The following is an 8,363-nucleotide window of genomic DNA, read 5'->3' as shown; positions in this document are numbered from 1 at the left end:
TTGAAAATTTTTGTGTGAACATTTTTTATAACAAAATAATTATTTTTTTATACAAGTTGATTAAATGCATATATAAAGCGTTTTTGAGTAAAAGGGTTTCCTTCGATCACGACACCCTTGCACATGATAAATTTAATTAAAATTACGCAAGTGCAATCATAAATTCAATTTTTATTTAAAGATGCTTAAGGAGCATAAATATTCAAAAATGCGTAAACTGCTTCAGAATGGTAGAGCAACATTTCACCATTTAAAAAAAATAACAACAAATATTTAAAACTTTAAATTACTTTTAAAAAATTTTTACTAATTGAAAACTTTTTCCACTACAAATAAAAAAAAAAAAAAATTATATGCTTAAAATTGCGAAAATAGTTTTATGAAATTTATTTTTGCTTACCTTGCGATAAAAACCATTCGTCCAAAAAATCCAAACCCATCAGTACTGTTCTAGGAAATGTTAAATGATGATTTACATCGACGTAGATAAATATTTGTTATTTAAAACTATTGAATTTTTAATAAACACGCGACAAATAAAAATCGACTGCATAGAATCTTTTCGGCGTTTATCTGCTGAATTCACGACTTCAAATGCACTTTTTGCATTTTATCTGCATTTGACATTTATTTCGTTGCATGCTATTTGCAACTGCGATAATTTTTTTATGTCACGCATTGTTGTTGGCATGGACTTGCTGCAGCTGATGTTCGAATTGCATTTTGAACTATTGAAAGTATCTATTGACTGCACTATTAGCTGCTGCCGTATACTTTGGGAATTTATCGCAGAAAAAATTTATTTGATATTTATCCTTTGTGTTGTGCTAATTGTTAGCGTTTTGTGTTGCTGTTTCTTTGTTTTTGTTTTGGAATACCATAGGTTATTTCATCTTTATTAAGGTACTTCGAAGTTGTTTTTTCATAAAAAAAGTTTCATATGAGGTATTGGAAGCATTGGTATTATCTTGTATGTACTCGATTTTTTTGCTGGTTTATTTAGTAATAACAGATAACAAATAACTAGATGTTAATACATATATTTACTATGATTTTAGGTTAGGTTAATTGATTGTAATTCATTTTTAAGATGCAGATTTACTGGGTTGTAATTTACACTACTAGGTTTTACATAGAGTTCTCGAATTGATATACTATACTGCTTTATAATAATTCTTTTTGTACTTTCCTCAAGTATTTTACATTAAAGTGGTGTACAAATTTGAAATAATAATCCGCCAATTAAATATGGTTTGCATTTTAAAAAATCGAATTTAACACTTGAACCGATTTCTGGTCAATTACTCCAAACAAAAACTAAGCACACATTAGTTTTCCGTTTTTTGTTTTAATTTATAATCAGGGCAGTAGACCCAAATTTTATCCATTGTGACAAAACAATCATAAAATACTTTTTACAGCCTTATTTTATCATAATAACCTTTTTTCTGACTTTGGTCTGTACATCTTCTCCTGTCTCGTACATCCATTCGTTTGGTGCATTCTCAACTTGATTTATCACTGGAACATGGTCATTCATTCTTACGACACGATCAAGCAAACGAAGCCGTTAGATGTAAATTAGCTAACGAATTCATTTCGTACTGCTCATGGTACTTTCGGATGCGATACTAATCATTAACTCGTAAGGAACCAACGATTCTACACAGAACAATTCTAGTGTTACTTCTTCATTCTGTGATTGCATGATTTTGCGCCATTATTGTTATTACAACTATTGTCGTGAATCCGCTCAACAAGCCGGTACTGCGGCCAGAAGAGTGATATTGTACCAAATTCAATTTTTATTACACAAAGCTCTTTGAAGGTTTGTGAACAAAGTCCAGAACTTAATCTGGGAAAGAACTCTGAATAAAACCGTTAGCAACATTAATTTAGCTTTTGAGAATTTAAGAATATTTTTGTAGGATTATGGTTTGATCAGTACTTTGCTTTGTCTAAGTCCTGGGAAATCTTCCCAGTACACCAGCCGCAAAAAAATTTTCCTCTCCTTGATTATTTGTTTTGTAATGGCCCAGTTTAATCCACAAAAGTGTTGAGGGCTTGTAAAAGCGTCATACAGAAGCTGAAGTAGGATAAGCGAGTGTGAGTTTTGTCCGTTAAAAGAAAGAGAGAGAGGTCTACATTGCAATATGCAATGGTAATTGACAGCTTTAAAAGTACAGTGGCCAGCTCCCAGCTCTGCGCCTGAGCGATGTGCATTTTTGCCAGTGGCCGACGTAAAAATCATTTTGCTTTTATTCACCGCTAACTTATTCTTGCAGAGTTAAGTCCAATTATATCAATGTCGTTGGTGCAAGCAAGGAGCTATACATAATTGTAGTATATTGTGCTATTACGAAGAACTCCTGGCGTGCATATGATTGCTTCTTTAACAAAATTAATGAGATCATATGATAAAGGATCATCTTGCTTAAAGCACAGTATCAAAAGTTTCGAATCAACTCGATCCTACCTGGATGAAACTATTGATACTGCTGACGTAATTCTGCAAAGAATAATTACCTTCACAGAGATGCAGAGTTCTAGCATTGCATCGCAACATATCTCTATTAAAGTTATCGAAAGCTGCTTTATAATCGATAAAAAGATGGTGGTTGTCAATGTTATGTTTGTGATCTTTTTTATAATTTATCGCAGTGTAAATGTCTAGTAAATGTAAATATAAATAGTGGAGCGCCCACTGACTAGATATTTAGATCAATTTCATTTAGGCAGTGAATTTTTAACACCTTTATTTTCGATTAGAGACTCCGAGTGCATTTTTCCGGAGTTAGAATTGATGTTATCTTTGTCAGACAATAGTTTAAAAATTTTACATTTTTAGTACAATCTGTGTATCTCTAAACATATTATGATTTTCGTCCTTTGAGGTTAATAGAATACTTTTTATCTTTTTTAAAACAGTCTAATTATTGTTGATGACGAGTATGACTCGAATAATTTTTTTTTGCATTATTAAAAGGTTGCATTAGATAAAAGGTTTGGATTAATCCCAACGGAATTCCTAAAATTTTACTAAATATTAAATATGATCCTTAACCACATTCTGTATTTTATTTTAGTAACAGTTTCTGCTATTGAAAAAGTTTCTAGATGTTCTTTGCGTAGATTTTCTTCGACGTTTGTCATGTCGATTATTTTTTTTTTTGTGAACTAACCCATTTACTACTCACAATCCTTTAAATTCTCCTTTAATAATTTAGATTAAAGTTTAAAATTATTAATAAAAAAAATTAAATCACTACATAATGACTGGGGCGTCAAATCGAATAGCTTGCAAACAAAAAGTGAATTGACAGATCGCAATAAACTTTATATTCCAGAACTACCACTTCTAAAATATAGCGGTCCGTTAATTTATTGAATAATTTTGTACTGAAAAACATAAATAATATTTGCAAATAATTATATAGAATATATTTCAATATAATATGAGTATTTTTCAGTTTATGATATTATAAATTAATGTAGGTTAATGCATTTCCTATGAAATGTTGTGTAATAATAATAAATTAAATAAATTGTGTCCTTTTCTATTCAGATGATAAAAAAAATAAATGAAATAGAATGGAATAGAATAAAAACGAACGAATTCTTTAGATACATTTTCAAAAGCCACTTTATATTTATTATTTTTATTTTATTAAAAGGGCTCACTAGCTATTGAAAATGTTCTCTATTAATTCCTCTTTTGTTGTTACACATTTAACTCATAACAATATCAACAAAGATAACAATTGAGTTGACTGCCATTCAAGTTGTCAGCGCATTAGGATTGTCTTTTTATGCTTGAAATGCTAACTCAGAGCAATTTGGTCTGAAAGCTGAAAAGCGCAAATATTTTCAAATTTGTTGACAATTGCAGTTTGTCAATGTAACAATGGTGGCAACCAGAGCAACAAGAGCAACATACGCAGTAGCAGCAATTGCAATGACATTTCTAAAAGCAATAACGCTGGCAACATCAACATTTGTAAACTGTCCTTTAACAATAACACAACAAAATCCAATCTTCATACTCAATTTTAGTGCTATTTGTAGCACAAATTGTTAATTTGCTATAAAAGCTCGAATTCGACAAGTAGAATCAATTCGTTTTATGACAATTGTTTAAACACGTTGTTGAAGACATCCTTTTTCGATTATCGAAAAAAATTTACAACAATTACAAATTGTTTGAAAATTGCTATTTCAATTGAAGCAATTAGTTGTAGTGTAGCTTTTGTAAAAGGATAATAGGAAAAAATTTAAAAACGAAACCCATTTAACTTTTAAAAAGGCAGTGGAATTGCATAACATCTTTGTTGGTAGTTAAAAAATTGTTCATACACGTACTACACATCCTTTTAAATAGGATTGTAGCGCGAAAAAGGATAATAAGAAATTTGTTGATTTGAAGGAATGTAAGAATGTGTAGTGTCATTTCTTAATGACAATTGCGCTTAAAAGCATTAAATAAATAGATCGTATAGGTGAACCAACCTAACAATTCTATGAATTAGGTTTAGTCTCTAATTTCACAAGAGATCCTAAATATTATAGCTCTTTTTCTAACTAAAGATGGGCACTGACAAATGAGTTGAAGTACAGTTTCCTCCTCATCCTCAGAACCACAGCCGCGATAAAAGTTATTAAAGGGTATATATATTAAATAAGGGTATTATAGGGTACTGAGTTTTATCATAGCATGCTTTCTTGTAATTTCTGTTTATATGCCAGTTTAGCTGTTACAAGTGCGATGACAATATCTGAGAAGAGACTGTCAAGGAAAAGAGTGCCTGCGTTGGCAAACTCGTCCACCTTGCAATGGCCAAAAATATCTCTAAGTTCAGGAACCTATATAAGTTGGACATTGACATCCGCAGGAAGTACTTAAGATTTCTCTGATTTTAACGAGAACAGCCCACCTCCGTTTTTCATGAGATATGCTGTTATCTTTATCCATGAGATGGGCTGTTACAAATATTTAAATAGAGTATGAAAGTGGTTGGATCAGTAAAACCATAATTCGTAAATCTTTCACGATAATGCTTTGCCATGGCACAGAATGATAGTTGTGTCAATATAATACCGTACTGATTTTAAACTAATCCTAATAAAAACAGTTTTGCAAAAAGTAAAAAAAGAAAAACTAAAAATTTAATAAAATTATATACATAAATTAAAAATAATTTTTTTATTAAAAATTAAGCAAATAACATAAATATTAAATATTAAATAAATAAAAAAATATTAAAAAATTTGATATTAATATTTTATGTACATATTATTTAAAAATCAATATATTATTTGTTTAGAAATTTAAAATTGGTGTAAATAAAATACTATTAATTTGTCTTGTTCTCTTTCAGGTAATTTATACTCGATTAACGCTACTGATTACAATAATAAACAAGTTTATCTGTCGAAGTATTTATCAAAAAAATGCTTAATTATTGGTAAGTCTATTTCTAATAGTAAGGCTTCCATTTGTAGGTATTATATTTTTTTTATTTACAAGTGTCTTTAATAAAACATACAAAATGTGTTCAGCGAATATTAAAAAGGAAAAACGTTAAAGTTCTCTCCTTTTATCTTTCACAATAACAAAAAACATAGCATTGAACATAACACATCAGTTAAAAAGACGTGTGACTAACTGAGAAAACCAAATTTTTTCTGCCAAAAATCGATTTTACTCATCAATATAATCTCCTTCAAGGACTATATAATCATTCCAACGCTTCTCTTACTTTTCGATGCTGTGCTTGTAGAAGGATTTGTTTTTTACCTCAAAATAGGCTTCAGTTTAAGCAATTACTTCTTCATTTGAGATGAATTTCTTACCGGCGAGCATTTTTTTGAGATCAGCGAATAGTCAGTAGTCGCTATGGGCCAGATCTGGACTATACGATGGATGAGGAAGCAATTCGAAGTGTAATTCGTGCAATTTTGCCATCGTTTTTATTGACTTGTGTTGTGACATGGTGTATTTTCTTGGTGAAACAAAATTTTTTCTTCGCCATATGCTGTCGTTTTTTCACAATTTCTGCTTCCAAACGATCCAGTAATGCCGTGTAGTAGTTACTATTGATTGTTTTTCCCTTTTTGAGATAGTCAATGAAGATTATACCATGTGCATCCCAAAAAACTGTAGCCATAACCTTCCCAGCTGACTGTGACTGTTATGCCTTTGGACGCTTCGGACGTGGTTCACCGGCTGCAGTCCACTCAGATGATGATCGTTTTGATTCCGGAGTGAAGCGATGGATCCATGTTTTATCCATTGTCACATATCGACGCAAAAAATCTGATTTATGTATTATGTGTTAACATGGCCAAACACTGCTCTGAATCATCAACATGTTGTTGTTTTTGATCGACTGTGAGTAAACGCGGCACCCACTTTGAAAAGAGCTTTCTCATGGTCAAATGATCATGTATAATTGTAAATACACTGTCTTTTGATATCTTTACGGTCTCAGCTATCTTATGCAATTTAAATTTACGATTAGATATAACCAATTTCTGGACTTTTTTGATGTTTTCTCGGTGTCAGTAATGCCAAATACACATTATCAATGGTTTGGAATTATTTCCTTATATATAATTATTCGTTAATAATTACCAAGTGTTGAATTCGTGCCCTGCCAAATTTAAAGCTCAGAGTCTGCTCGACTTGTGTGCTCCAATTTGGAGTTTTGTTAATTTGTTGTGAAAGTTCATTAACAAATTCACTTTGTTGATATATGTTACCTAAATAAATTCTGCAATAATATTGTTTCGTACGTTTTCGATGTGGTCGTTGGCGATCACTGGATCTCGATATATAATTAAATAGTTATTTTTAGTTTTTATTAACTGTTTTTATTGCTCTTAGTTTTAGTAAACGCAAACACACAAAATTTTCCCAATAATCAATAATACAATACAATTTAATTCCAAACTAAACTGACATACTTAGAAAACTTTTTTTAAAATTACTGGATTCTATATTAATAGATTCTATGGTTACAACAATATATAGATCTTAGATCAATCACTGAATAATCATGAAGCTTATAGGGAATACATAAGTTAGTCAATGAGATGGGTTGGACTCTGTAGTACCCCCAGCTATCAAAGAGTAAAAGTGCCCAGTTGCGCTGACTCGAAATAAGGATCAACATACATGCATACATACAACAATAGATATTACAATAATAAAATATATTGATATGTGCTATTGCAATATATATAAATATTTTATAATAATTTAGTTTCTTTTTGGTTATTTAATATAAATTATATAAAAGCCAAGAAATTTATTAAAAGCATTCAATCATTTTATATGCCAAAAATCACTTAAATTATTCCGTTTGAGGAGGTCCTTTCAAATTAAAAAAGGAAAAACATTATTTACATATTAATCAAATTAAAACGCTTTAGCTGTTTGCATATTTGTTACCCGAATCCAAATAAGTTTAAAACAGTCCAAAAAACTTTTTCCATAGTTCATATCCAGGCAGGGGACACATTTAATTCGTTTAAATTATAAATAAATGTTAAAATATGAAAGTTTTTCGGTAAATATTTTAAAACTCATTTTCCATACTAAATAATTCAATAACGAAATGAAATGTGTTACAAATTACATTAAAACTTTTTCCGCATACTTTTTATAAATACAAGAAAAAACTTTATACCCGTATTTTTCAAAATGTGCCAGTAAAAAACCAGCGTCACTCCTATGGCTCCTTGCACACATCATTTCGAACCAGAAAAAAGTGCTGTGAACTTTATTTTTGCATATTAACAATGTCAACATTTTCAATGACTGAAATAATAATTTAATGTTATCCTTTTTTGTTTTTTTTTGTCATCAAATTATTATTTTTTTCTTTTGTTAATGAATGCTAACATGTATAATTGAGGCAACTGCCTTAACCACACAGCACACACCACACTTCCTGCAAAACTGGCTACGGTTAGGCGCAACTTAACCAAACAAAGGACCATTCAACCCACGTTAACTGCTTTTTTCCGGCACTTTTTAGTTTATATTTAATGTATTTTTCCAGCTCTTGTGTTTTGTTTTTTTGCAGTGTAAAATTTGTAGTGGAAAATGTGGTTTATTACAAATGCGGCTTAAACAATTTGAAACGATTGCAAAAGTTTTTATGTTTGTTTTAGTTAAGAACGAATGCAAATAAAATGCAGAAAAACGGAAAAATTTAGTGAATTTGGTTTGTTCCACAAGAAACGAAGTTTGCAACTTTAATTACATTTGTACTCAAGCATTTCTTTTTCCAGATTGCTTCTTTTCAACTTAATTAAGTTTAAATTTGTCGGTGGAAATATTTTTAACTTAAATTTATAAC

The sequence above is a fragment of the Teleopsis dalmanni genome, chromosome 2 (assembly GCF_002237135.1).
Source record: "Teleopsis dalmanni isolate 2A chromosome 2, ASM223713v2, whole genome shotgun sequence".
Classification (NCBI taxonomy): Eukaryota; Metazoa; Arthropoda; class Insecta; order Diptera; family Diopsidae; genus Teleopsis; species Teleopsis dalmanni.
The sequence above is the reverse complement of the archived record's forward strand: the minus strand, read 5'-3'. Positions refer to the sequence as shown.